The following is a 12,875-nucleotide window of genomic DNA, read 5'->3' as shown; positions in this document are numbered from 1 at the left end:
TACACTTGGGGGTGACCTGACCAGTGAACGCTTCGTGATGTACGTACCTCGCGTCTCATGGTGAATACCATCCCTGATGCACAGTACCGTATCTACAACATGTTGTTTATGTACATCCTCAGCTGCTTCCATCGCGTTCCTCTGTGTAAAATCTCGTGTACATCGTGATTGCTGGACGCCCATTCCCTGCGACGTAATAACTCGTGGAATTAAAAGCTTCATGAGACGTTTGGACAGCAAACTAGACTGGCCAGGACACCATCTGTTAAATTCATGGTATCATTAAGGTTCTTGTAAATTCCAATTCGGTGGATGTTCCCCGTCGGGTTAATTACAGGACAGATGGAGAGAAGAGGAATAGATTTGTCGGTTGGGAGTGGAGGAGGCGTCGTGGGTACGAGGCTTGGGTGCAGGGTGCGGGGCGCGGGTCCGTGGCGTGGTTTGTGAGGCTTGGGTCGCGCCGAACCATGGCGTGGCTTGGCCCCGAGGCGTGGGTCTGTGACATAGGTCCCGGCCGTGGGTTCGTGGCTCCCCTTAGGAAAATAATCTGGGCCGCCCCACAAACACTGAGCCTGTCTTCTCTCCAATACTCCCGGCACAACACAAACGGATAGGCCTACAAGTAATGGTGCTGGTATTCTTGAGAGCTGCGTCAGGCAGAACCACTGATTTACTACAATAGGAGATTATTCCATTTACAGACCAGAAAGCCTGTTAAGGAAACACGGCAGTATATTTCTACCACAGACGATTGCTTTTTGCTGGTAACATCTGCTGTATGATAAAACGTGCGGAAGGAACCACAGCTAATAGCTAATTTCCTTTCCCAAACCAACAACTAATAGCATCACAGCACACACACCCTCATTCTCGAAAACCCCACATTTCACCAAGCCACACATACACACCAGCGAAACCTGCACCACACACATGTATATTCTGTGTCTCATTTTCTCTCTGATTTGTGCCTATCCGTCCAAACACTTCTTTTCTCTTGTATAAGGAAATGGTGACTCATTTCACTCCCTGAGTACGATGGTACGGTGCATGGCAGTATAACCTTTTGGGTATGATGTCCTGGCCTCTGAGTTAACTCTTAAGGATCGGGCCAAAGGCAAGGCCATCCCACCCAGGGATCATGCCGCGGTGTTCAAGGGTCGTGTCCTCGTGTTCAAGGGTCGTATCGTCGTGCTCAAGGGTCGTATCGTCGTGCTCAAGGGTCGTATCGTCGTGCTCAAGGGTCGTATCGTCGTACTCAAGGGTCGTATCGTCGTGCTAAAGGGTAGTATCGTCGTGCTGAAGGGTCGTATCGTCGTGCTTAAGGGTCGTATCGTCGTGCTCAAGAGGTTAATGTGTAAAGCAGGCGATGATAGTTCCTCGTCCCTCACGACTACTGTGGATGGTGCCCGTCAGCCGTGCTGACAGCTGAGAGCCTCTCGCTCTCATGGCCGATTCTCGCTGACAGGGCTCGTAGGCAGTTAGGTGAATATGATATGACACGTGACACTTGATAACCGTCGTCGTAAGGAGGTAGGTGCCACCTGGTGCCGCAGATCAACAAACTCCACGCTTTACAGTGACACGAGAGACGTTCTTGGGTGCCCATGTCTCCCGTGCCTTCATGTTGTGCTTTCTCTGCTTGTTGACGGTCCATCGTCACCCCTTCCCTCCCCTATTCTACATCTCCTGTTTGGCTTTGATTTCATCTCCGCTAACTCTGTTCCCGACCCCTCTGGCTTGTCTCTACTTCTCCTGGCTTGACTTCCACTCCTCTGGCTTTACATTCAGTCGACTTTGGCTCAACTTCCAGCCTAGCCTGACTTTATCTTCAGCTCACTCCGGTTCGGGCATTACGACCCTCAACTTTTACCTCTCGCTCACTTTGGGTTTAGTTGCAGTCCACTACAGTAACTTTCCCACCAAGCCTTTGAAGTGTTGCCTCTACACCATACTGGCTTTACCTCCATCCCATTCTGGTTTTGCCGTCACCCAACCTTTAGTTTACCCAGTCCGTTCTAGCTTTACCCTCCCCCTAAGGTTTACATTAAGCCCCGAAGGCTTTACCTCTCCCCCCCCCCCTTCCCTCCAAGCATTTGCCCGAGTCCCTTCCTCTTTAACAGTAGGGGCGGAGCGGAGCAGGTGGGAGGGGACAGGTGCCGCCGGGGGAATTGGAACAGGCGGGTGGGGCTTAGCGACCAGACAACACTGGTGACAGATGGCGTTGGCTAGGTTGGGAGTCAGGTGGCACTGGCTAGATGGGGAGAGGCAGGTGGCACTGGCTAGGTTAGGAGAGGCAGGTGGTACTGGCTAGGTGGGGGAGAGGCATAACGTACTGGCTAGGTGAGGAAAGGCATATGGTACTGGCTAGATGGGGAGATGCAGGTGGTACTGGCTGGCCGGGGAGAGGCAGGTGGTACCGGCTAAGTGGGGATAGGTAGGTGGTATTGGTTAGGTGGAGAGAAGCAGGTGGTACTGGTTAGGTGGAGAGAAATAGGTGGTACTGGTTAGGTGGAGAGAAGCAGGTGGCACTGGCTAGGTCATGGTCGTCCGTTGTACAGCCTCCTCTTACGCCCCCTTTTACCTTCTTCAAGACTGTATCAGCTGTTGCTTCGTCCTTTCCTTCCACACCAGATACGTTCACCACTCTTTTTCCTCCACTAGTTTATGCTTCACTGTCTTGATGATATTTGATTACATCTTGCTAAACCGTTTGCCTTATGTATTATACATTTTACTGCCACTGCATATTTCCAACGGTTCGTCTCTGTCTTTTAAGCACTCATCTCTAACATTGTTCGTGTGTGTAAGGGTGTGTGTTCCCGAGTGTGATTGCTATACGCAGTTCCTATTTTCTGCATTGCGGAAAGGAAGCTTTATATGTCCTTGGAGAGAGGGAGAGAGAGGCTTGAATATTAATATGGTTTCCGAAAAATATGAAGAACTTTCCATTACGTGTTTTCCTGAGTATGATTAGAATATAAGATGTTTGCCAGTTCAAGGATTTTCAATACCATGTGTTCACCGATATTTTATATTTTTTAGGCAATATTTATAGTTTATCATATCACCTTCAAATATCTTTATTCTTATTTTCTGCTATCTCCTCACTAAACTACCCACTTGTACGCTAGGTCCTTTAGTTACTGAGACGAAGTGTGGAAGAACAGACACCTCGTGTTACGAAGGTGTTACACATGGTATTCTTGTCTTAATGACTGACACAACAGCTGTCAATAGTGGAGGATAACCTTGCACTGAACGCCCTCCCCGTACATATGAAGATACTTCAACCGCTACACTGTATATGCCAAGAAGGTCACCCCTTTACCAGGAAAATCTCAGTGCAGCTGCTTACTCAGGGTTATCGTTTGTGAGGCCGAGAGAGGGTGGGCAGGTGGGTAAGTGGGCCACAGGAGAACCTGGATAAGCCTGATAACCACGAGGTATCAGGCACAGCCCTGAGCTGTCTGCTAGTTTGCATCTGTGTGGTGTCACTTGCACTCCGGGGACCAGCCTACACTTCCTGGATCCTTATCCCCAGGTTATCGAAGAGATAAGATAACCAGTAGGACGTAGCGGAATACCAAAGGGGATCAGAAAGATAACCATGACAAAGGTGGCGTTTTTGGGACGAGCGCCGGCCTGCAGGCTGTGGCTACATCAGGTCCCTGAATGGAGTAAGATCCGGTGCGCGTGGGTCTCGCCGCAATATCCTGTGTTGCTGCATCTTAACCGTTCATATGATATAAACGAAAATGATAGGGTCAAAAGCCACTTTTACTGGAGTGTTCTATCTGGACACAGTTTCGTCAGATTAAAACATATTATTCTAGAAAGCTGTACCAGATGGGATGAATCTTTACCTTTTCAATAATTCATGTGAGATTGATCAAGCCAAGTTCAGTCATTTTTGATACGTAAAGTATGACGAGATCTAGTTGAACCGTTTTATCGCGAGAAGTTGCTCTTGATGTCAGCCACGCCATTCACTTAAGAGAGCTCGACGGAGAGCGAGTGTTTGCAGTGTGGTATTATTAGGCTAACAGTTGTTCATATAACTTATCATTACCGTTTAATTATTTTCTCTCCGTTTGATAAACAAACTGTATACTCTTCCCTTCTGACGTGCACTAATAGGTTATGATTCAGTGGACTCATATGCACAAAGAATCTTTTATACCTGTGAGACAGTTGCCCCATGGTTCTATAAGCAGCTTTATCCTGAAGGCAAATAACTGAGGTGTACCGATCCGGCATACGAACGCATTCAGTAACGAGTGCGAATCGTTAGCACACGTGAACTCTTCAGATCTGTCAGGTATGCTCAAGGATCTGTCCCTCAGCTGATATCGTAATGCATTGTCGGGCGCACTGCCATGAATTCATGGACACAGATACATTAGTTAGCTGAATTTAAGGTGTGCGATGGTCCAGACGGACAGACTTCGACAGTGATGTACACCACCATGTGACAAAAATGATGTGGCGGCAACCCCTGTACATTGGTCGTCCCCCCCACACTTCCCCCAGTGGGGAGAGGAGGGGGGGGGGGGATGGAACTAAGCAAGCCTATTCTTTTTATGGAAGAGAAGAAGGGGGCTGACAGAAGGCGTACTTTTGAAATGGAAGGGAGAGATATTGAGCGTATGGTGTAGGAGTTGTTCTACTTGTGTGGGAGATCTGGTGGGAACGTATTATTGGGGTATGTAGTGATGTTACGTATTGGTGTGTGTGGAAAGAGAGGCCTAACTTGATACACCACTCTTACGATGACAGTATGGACCTAAATGTACCATCTTTGCATCGTGATGTGTCAGTGGCGACGTATGATATTGTTAATCTTGAAGGTTGTACATTTTCTCTTCCCGGTGTGTGCGTTACACTGAAATTTATATATGTTTAGGTTCCAAGAAGAATTACTCACAGTGACGTAAAGTTCCATTGAACAACAGCTTTCTCTTTTAGCTGTAGCTAAAGCTTCGGGCCCAGCAGACAGTTGAAGTTCTCTTTGTCTGGTGGACTGATCAGCTGATAATCTATAAACCAACAATCCATCAGCTGACAGCGCCCGGTCCTCTGATGGGGTTGGTTTATCCCGCTTTTACCATCAATACGTCATCTTGAACCCAGCAAACACTATGGTAATCCTGACACGATGCATAAAATGCAGTGAGGCAGAATTAAGTGGGTCAGAGGAGGTACCAGTCAGTCCATATTAGTAATTACTTAACATAAAATATAGGTCAGTGTTTGACGCGTCTCCAGTGTGCGCATATTCCCTCACTAAATCTCATCCTGATCTAAAATGTTTCGTACTTACCAAAGATCATCCCAAATAGCTTTAATGTAAGTGTGCATTATTTGATAGTCCATTTGACACACACACACGCACACACACACACACACACACACACACACACACACACACACACACACACACGTGTATTAAGACGATTTGAAGTTAAGAACATCATTACCAAACCATCTGTAGCATCAAGAATATATCTCAAAATACATTTTGATCAATAGAATTCTGTTTTAACCTGCTATCAGCTAGAACACTTTTCGTTCTGTGACCTCGGAGGCCCAAGAGAAATTCGGCAGTAACTTCTTTAACAAGCAACTGTGGTCATTATGAATGATAGCACTCACGGATTTTATCGATGAGAATGATAAGACGTAAGGTGCTAGATAAGAGGAGGCCCGGGACACGGTGTGCAGGGACTCACGTCAGCCCGCCAAGCCATGTTCAGTCTTCTAACCTGCCAATTTTCAAAGGCTGAAATTGGATGCCACCTCATGTGTAGTGGTGGCATGAATAGTCGGGTTTGCCAGTGAGATGAATATCAAACTTCGGTACTTCCTGTGTCAGAAATATAGTATTCCGTAACGAGAAGTGGAAGCACCCATGAAACACGTACTTCCGGCTGCAGCGATGCTGGTTGCAAGTATGAACACTCACGTCACAGACAGAGTCATAGTTTTGGTTCCTTACACGCGAAAGAAACTGTCGCCATTATCTGTAAAGTAAATGTAATACGAGTTGTGAAAGACGTTTGTGAGTGCGTCTAGCAGTGTGTGGCACCTCGACACGGCATAATGCCCACCTAACTGTCGTAACGGATGGGCCGACCACGTGGTCCCGCCACTCTCGCCCGCCACCATCATATGGGCCAGCAGGTTTAAAATGTTCACTCTCACCGTAACTGTCATACAGGCTACCGCAGCCTTGCTTAGCAACGTAGTAACGTCACCCATTCTGGATCGTTTTGTGGCTTAAGATCGGCGGTAGACCCGTGGCTCAGTTTGGTTTCAGTGCCTCCGACAGCTTTGTGTGTGATAACCAGACTCATGAAACATCCTGTCGCTTGTAGGGCTATAACTTTATGTCTCAACTTAAGGAATGCTATGTTACTTGATCTTTTATAAACCATTTTTTTTTTCATTTATTTACTTACCGTACTTACAGCGGTAGAATGGATTAACCAACGACATTTTCTAGGCATACGGTGTCTGATTTTTCTCGCACTATTTATTCAAGCCCACTCACGGTAGCATTAGCCTATGGGATCAGTTTTGAAAATCTTACATAAACCTCCAACGGCCGATTTTCTGGTTGGACAAAGGCTCAGCTGGGCAGACAGCCACCACCGCGACCAGTCAGCCAGCCTGTTGCCCACCGTGTTCCCGGGCAAACGGGCGCTCCCACAGTGAACCTATCCTCACCGTCTACTGTGGAGTTAATACAAGGGGAATCGTAGACGAGTTTACATGGGATGGCTGCATGACATAGGCTCTTAGGAAACTAAAGTTACTCTCACGAAGAAATATGCTGAGAATCTCTGTATTTTATTTCATACATTCCAGAATATTGAGATAAAGGTATGCTAAGGCAACCCCGAGAGATGTAACACCCATACGTTTCGTTTTCTTCAATATTAGTCATATACGGTAATCAGAATATTCATCTTGATTCATCCATTTTTGTTTGAACTGTGACAGTACAACGAAGATGTTTGGCATGATTTATAAAGTTAGTGGGGCCAAAAGCAGCTAGGTGGCTGGTAATGTTATCTCCATTGGTACCGAAGCCGTCCATTCTGTCAGTGACCCACGAAATGATGTACAGAGAATATTGGTCGGTATAATCTCTCATAGAAGAGCACTACCCTTGAGCACGATGATTGCCTGACCCGTCATGCCCAAGGGTTGTACCGTTGCGTCTAAGGATTGTACTGTCATGCCCAAGGGTTGTACCGTTGTGTCTAAGGATTGTACCGTCATGCTCAAGGATCGTACCATCGTCCCTCAAGTCATGTTGCCATGGTGAACGATCGTACCTTCATGGCCAAGGGAATCAGAGTAAGACATCATTTTGAAATGTAACTCCTACGTCTCGTCTTTGCTGTTGTGAGCACTGCACACAAGTCTGGAGTCTTTTGTTTCAAAAGCCGTTCAAAGTCTCATATACTTTATTAACTTTTTTTTGCCACTTTAATTAGTAATTACTTCTATCTCTCTCTCTCTCTCTCTCTCTCTCTCTCTCTCTCTCTCTCTCTCTCTCTCTCTCTCTCTCTCTCTCTCTCTCTCTCTCTCTCTCTCTCTCTGAAACATATGTATCCCTCTGTGCTCTTGACCGTAATCTATGAATTCCTGGTATCTTCTATTATCACATGTAGCCTCGGAAGATCCAAGGGGTCTGTTTTGTTTGAATTATTTTATAATCCTGTTATCGGTATTCGCTTCCCCAACCCCCTCGAGTCACTACAGTTTTATCAGAGAAACAGAATGAGTGAAGGTGCCGTAAGACGACAGCCATGTGAAGTGCACTGTCATTCTAAGGGAGGAAAGTGTGTTGTGTGCATGTGGATAGACAGGCGGGTGTGGTGTTCGGGATTGACATGCAGGTCTGATGTTCTCTGGGAGTGATAGACAGGTGTGTAGCGAGGGGATGGTGTGTTGAAGGCCAGTGTCTCTGGGGCGGCAGGTGTGGAGCAACAGCTGTGAGCATGTAAGACGCCACAAGCATCAGAAGCCCCCCCCCCACCCACCACCCCCTCCAGCCTGGCAACCACCTCGCTTGGGGGGTGGGGGGGGGGGGTCCTCGCGAGTCCGCTACACTCGTAGTCTCGCACGGATCAGGACGTGTCCTCTGCCTCCAGCACCATCCCTTACACTCTCTGTTCATGTTCCGACGCCTGGGGTGCTGTCTCCTGACCTTGCAAAGAGACAACTACTGTCTGGTTGACTCTCCTCGCTGTTCTGAAACCAGAATGTAACATCCTGCTTGTCTCTGCAGGTGAGGCACAGAGAAGGACATAAAAGTGCGCGTTATTAGCAAAGGAATACAAGTCATACTTATGGATGGCCGCTCCCACAGGTCTCCAAGGACTTGCATTTGCCAACTATTGGGTCGTCAAAGATTTTATAATTACAATCAAGATATATAGATAGCATATGTCTTTGAAGGGAGTAGAAGAGTGCAAATATCCTCCAGCAGATCCTGTGTCTGTCATCATAAAGCCTATCAATTAAAACACATGTGAGGTGAAAGTAACAAGGTCATTAGACTGCTCGTTTACGGTTAGGCCGAAGGTAATGTACCATTTGGCTCTCCATCCTGACTGTACATGTGAATCATGTGAATTGTAAAGCTAGTGACTAGAGATACGTACACTGCAGATCACTATCTTTTAAGAGTAAACAAACCCCACGAGATATGGCACTCCCCGAATAGTAAGATACCTGAAATCTTTTTAGATTGTATCCGCTCTCCATATCCAGCAAATAAGGGAGATTCCGTGTGGGATGGCTATGAGCTAATGAGCTGAACCAGCTTTGAGGCATCTGTTGTTGATCGCTGTCTGACCAATAGGCTCTGATGAAGACCCATTATTATCTGCGTACGGTTATCTTAATGCCATGCTGCTCACAGGATGTCTATAGCCGGCACAACGCGTGATTTTAACCGTTCATGGTTTCGAAAGAGGGGGAACTACCTTCATCGTGGGCGACTCTGCCAAAATGGACTTTAGCATGCATCAAGATACTCCCTTTGTAAAGGTTGTTGTTATAGCAACAGAAAATGACTTATGACGAATGGTAAGAGCATCACAACACTCAAGTGTTGCCATAGACACAGTTCGCAGTGTTATCACAGACAATAACAGCAGCAGGAACAATGGGGCAGCAAGAGTGGGGTCAACCCCTCGACCCCGGCTGGCCGGCCGCCTTCGTCACACTGGCCATGGCGTAACGCGGGAAGGTGACGGTGGCTCCGGGAATGTTACTGGCGTGCGCGGCCGGCCACACACGTGACGTAACCCTCAACTCGGGAGGTTCATCCTGGGAGATTCCATATTATTGCAATATCCTCCCAGGTCCTTACGTTAACTCTAAATATGACCGAGCAATATATGTATTCTCGTACAGTGACGTATGGCGGTGCCGTTACAGTGTTGTTTACGAGCGTCGGGCAACACGAGGCCTTGGAATCAGCACTTGATCGTGGTAGTAGTCATGATAATGATGACAAAATGTTTCCTCAACGGTATCCATTCCATTCACTCCTTTACCAACGTAGCGGCAGGAACAACTGACAGAGCCTCAGAGGAAAAGACTTTGCTTGGCTTCTGTAATAGGTGGCCCATGGCAAGCAATGGGTCATACGTTCCTAGTAATCGTCATCCATGGCAAGTAATGGGCCATATGTGTCTAGATATGGGACATCCATTGCTAGGAATGGGTCATCCACTGCTAAGAAATAGTCATCCATGGCTAGGGATGGGTCATCTTCAGCTAGGAATGGGTCATCCATGTTCAGTGATGGGTCATCCATGGCTAACAATGGATCGTCCTTGTCTAGTGATGGGACATCCATGATTAGTAATTGGTCATCCATTATTTGTAATTGGTCGTATACGGCTTGTAATAGGTCATCCGTGGGATCAGTGGGTCATAACTAGGAATTAATGAGTCACCCGTGTGGTCACGTGTGGGAATAATGGGCCATGCGTCAGGGGAATTATAGTCTATCTTTGCACACTATGGCAGGGGAAGGGGAGCCGTAATACTCGAGGCATCATACCAAGAATACCGCATGCGGGAAGAAGCTATGATGGTGTTTGCATTTCTCGTTATTATGATTACGTCATTGTGTCGCACAAGGAAGACGACCATTTGTTGCGATGACGTTTCGTTTAACCTGACCATTCAAGGTTACATAAAAGGTCAGAGCCGTCCTACCTAAAGGTCGTGCGGTCGTGCTCAAGGGCCGTACTGTCGTGCTGTGTTCGGGATACGGTCGTAAACATTAAAAAGGTGAGTCAAGCAGACAGTGACATAGACTAGTGGAGAGAGTGTCATCTGGAGGCACTGGTGTGACGTCATTCCCTGCCGGGCTGGCCTCAAGACGATGTTGTAAGAAAGGTCATAAAATCGTCGTCAGGGTCGGTGAACGGTAGCATCAGCCACCGTCAGCAGTTGATGGATCCCTCTGTACTAACTCTTAGCGTCAGACTCGTCTAACATTCCTGTGTAAAACCAGAGGAAAACGTTTTGCAGATATTCAGGGGAAATAGGAAAATCTTCCTGTTGTGCTACTCGACTATATTTGTACTTTATTCCTCGAGTATACAAAATATTGTGCCTCTCATGCTCTACATGATATATATATATATATATATATATATATATATATATATATATATATATATATATATATATATATATATATATTGCTGGGTGACAACGATGTATCCCAGACGCTCGCACCTTAGGCATGTGTCAAAGTAATGTCGACGTCTTGGCACATAACGCAAGACAGACCAGTAAGTTTTGACAGTACACTGTAAACTGTTTTTCCTCCAGACTTGAACACTTTAAGTAGTATATTGTAATCATTGGTTACCATCAACGTCCAGTTGTAGATTATATGTTATCTTAAGTATTTGTTGCACAGTGGTTGACCTCAAACATCCCTGACTGGTTGACAGGGAAGAGGCCTTCTTCCGCTGCCAATGATGGAGCTTCCTGGTCTTCATCATCTTCCTCCGGTACTTGAGGTCAGGAACATAAACTAGCAACAAGATCCAGCCACACGTTACACTATCGGCAAACCCTCGGCTAGCAGTTGTAATCATAAGAGCGCAGTCTTGTAAGTTACAACCTGTTGCTTCCCGAGTGGATGGAGGAGGATCACACTTAAGCGATAAACACTTCAAAAAGTCAACATTGTGCCGAGATCCAATTTAGCCCCCTTGAGCACGATGATATGACCCTTGAGTATGATGATCTGGCCTTTGACCTGACTCTTAGTCAAGTTAAAGGCCATGCCATCATACTCAAGGGACGTACCATCGTCCTTGTGACTTGAGCAAATTGGAATGTTTTTTTCCGATCAAGTGTAGAAGCGTTAGAGAACGTAAACAGTAGATGAGCTTCTTAGCATTTAATTTCCAGAAAACGTCTGGCGGTGACTCGTGAGGGAAGCACCTTTAAATATGTCTGACAACAGTTTTACCAAGAAACATATTCTGTAAAGAGAAGACGCTGAAATATTTTTTTTTTCTTTTAATCACGAATTTCTAAATACCAAACTGTAAAGGGTGACGCTCAGGAATCCAGTGTGTGCACTACAGAGTAAATCAGTGTATCCGATATCCTTACACGTCGAGCGGAAGTGACCGGGAAAACCCACAGCAGCAGCAGCAGACGGCGAGTGTTTTGGTGTGAGTGATGCGGGCCCAGCCGGCCGGCGAGTGACGGTCGATATGTGTGAGTGTGTGTGTGTGTGTGAGGCGTGTGTGGCGTGTGTAAGTTCTGCCCAGCCGGCAGTCAGCCTGCCTTCATCCTACACAAACTACAGCCTCTGCCAGCAATACTCCAGTGGGGAAAGACGAGTCAGGAACAAAGTATTGTGTGGTGGCTGTGTCCACCTGAGCAGAGGATCACATTACTGATGGCGGAGGGAGGGATGTGAGAGGGAGGGGGAGGCAGGCAGCCAGCCAGCCAGCCAGCCCAGGGTCACGGACCCAGGACCGCCCGCCGCTGTCGCTCTGCTCCGACGCTGCTGCTGCTGCTGCTGCCATCTGTTTCAACACTAATACTAATTTTTTTCACTCCACATGTTATGTTCATCATCATATTTGTTAGCATGTGATGGAAGGAATAATTGCAAATCCTATCTACTCCCAATAACTTGCGAGACTACGTTTGTTACGTTTTACCATAAAGAGAAAACATTAATTCAACACTTGCAGCAAAACATAACTGGCGGACGTCATCAGGTAGCCAAAGCGACAAGTAAGCATGTAACAAGCTGATGCGTAAAAGAATTATCAGGTCCCACCGAGACTCGAACTCGGATTGTTGGATTCAGAGTCCAAAGTGCTAACCATTACACCATGGGACCATATGGATAAATGAATGTATATATATATTACGAGACCTTAAATGCAATTCTTTCGTATTGCAATAAGGCGTATTGCTGATTAAGACATGTTGCATATGTTAATGTGTAATACGTGATTATTCGGGAGCAAATGAATTAGTAATATCTAGAATCAGCAAACTACGTTTATCGGTGAATCATATTGTAACTTTAACGTACGCAGATATAACTAAAAGTGTCCAGCAAAAGTTTTTAACATAAGGTGAATCAAAAGGTGTTGTAGTGTTATAAAGGGTACATCAAATATATGAGGCTTGATTTACCGTATACAGTGTTATACTGACGATTACATATTATAATTTACTGATTATGGCAAATAAATCAAGCCTAAATATAGGGGAAGGGCACATAGCCAGAGTAGGTGTGTGTGGGAAGCACAGAGTGTACAGTGTGGGTTAGTACATCAATATTGGTAGGTGTCAGG

The 12,875-nt window shown here is 46.3% G+C and overlaps 1 non-coding gene across 1 annotated transcript; it reads right to left on the bottom strand.

Annotated features, from left to right (window-relative positions):
- Positions 1-12,340: 12,340 nt before the first annotated feature.
- Positions 12,341-12,412, bottom strand: TRNAQ-CUG (transfer RNA glutamine (anticodon CUG)). Its single transcript has one exon. It is a non-coding gene; the product is annotated as a tRNA-Gln (tRNA).
- Positions 12,413-12,875: the final 463 nt, after the last annotated feature.

The sequence above is a fragment of the Panulirus ornatus genome, chromosome 32 (genome assembly GCF_036320965.1).
Source record: "Panulirus ornatus isolate Po-2019 chromosome 32, ASM3632096v1, whole genome shotgun sequence".
NCBI classification, from domain to species: Eukaryota; Metazoa; Arthropoda; class Malacostraca; order Decapoda; family Palinuridae; genus Panulirus; species Panulirus ornatus.
The sequence above is the reverse complement of the archived record's forward strand: the minus strand, read 5'-3'. Positions and strand labels throughout refer to the sequence as shown.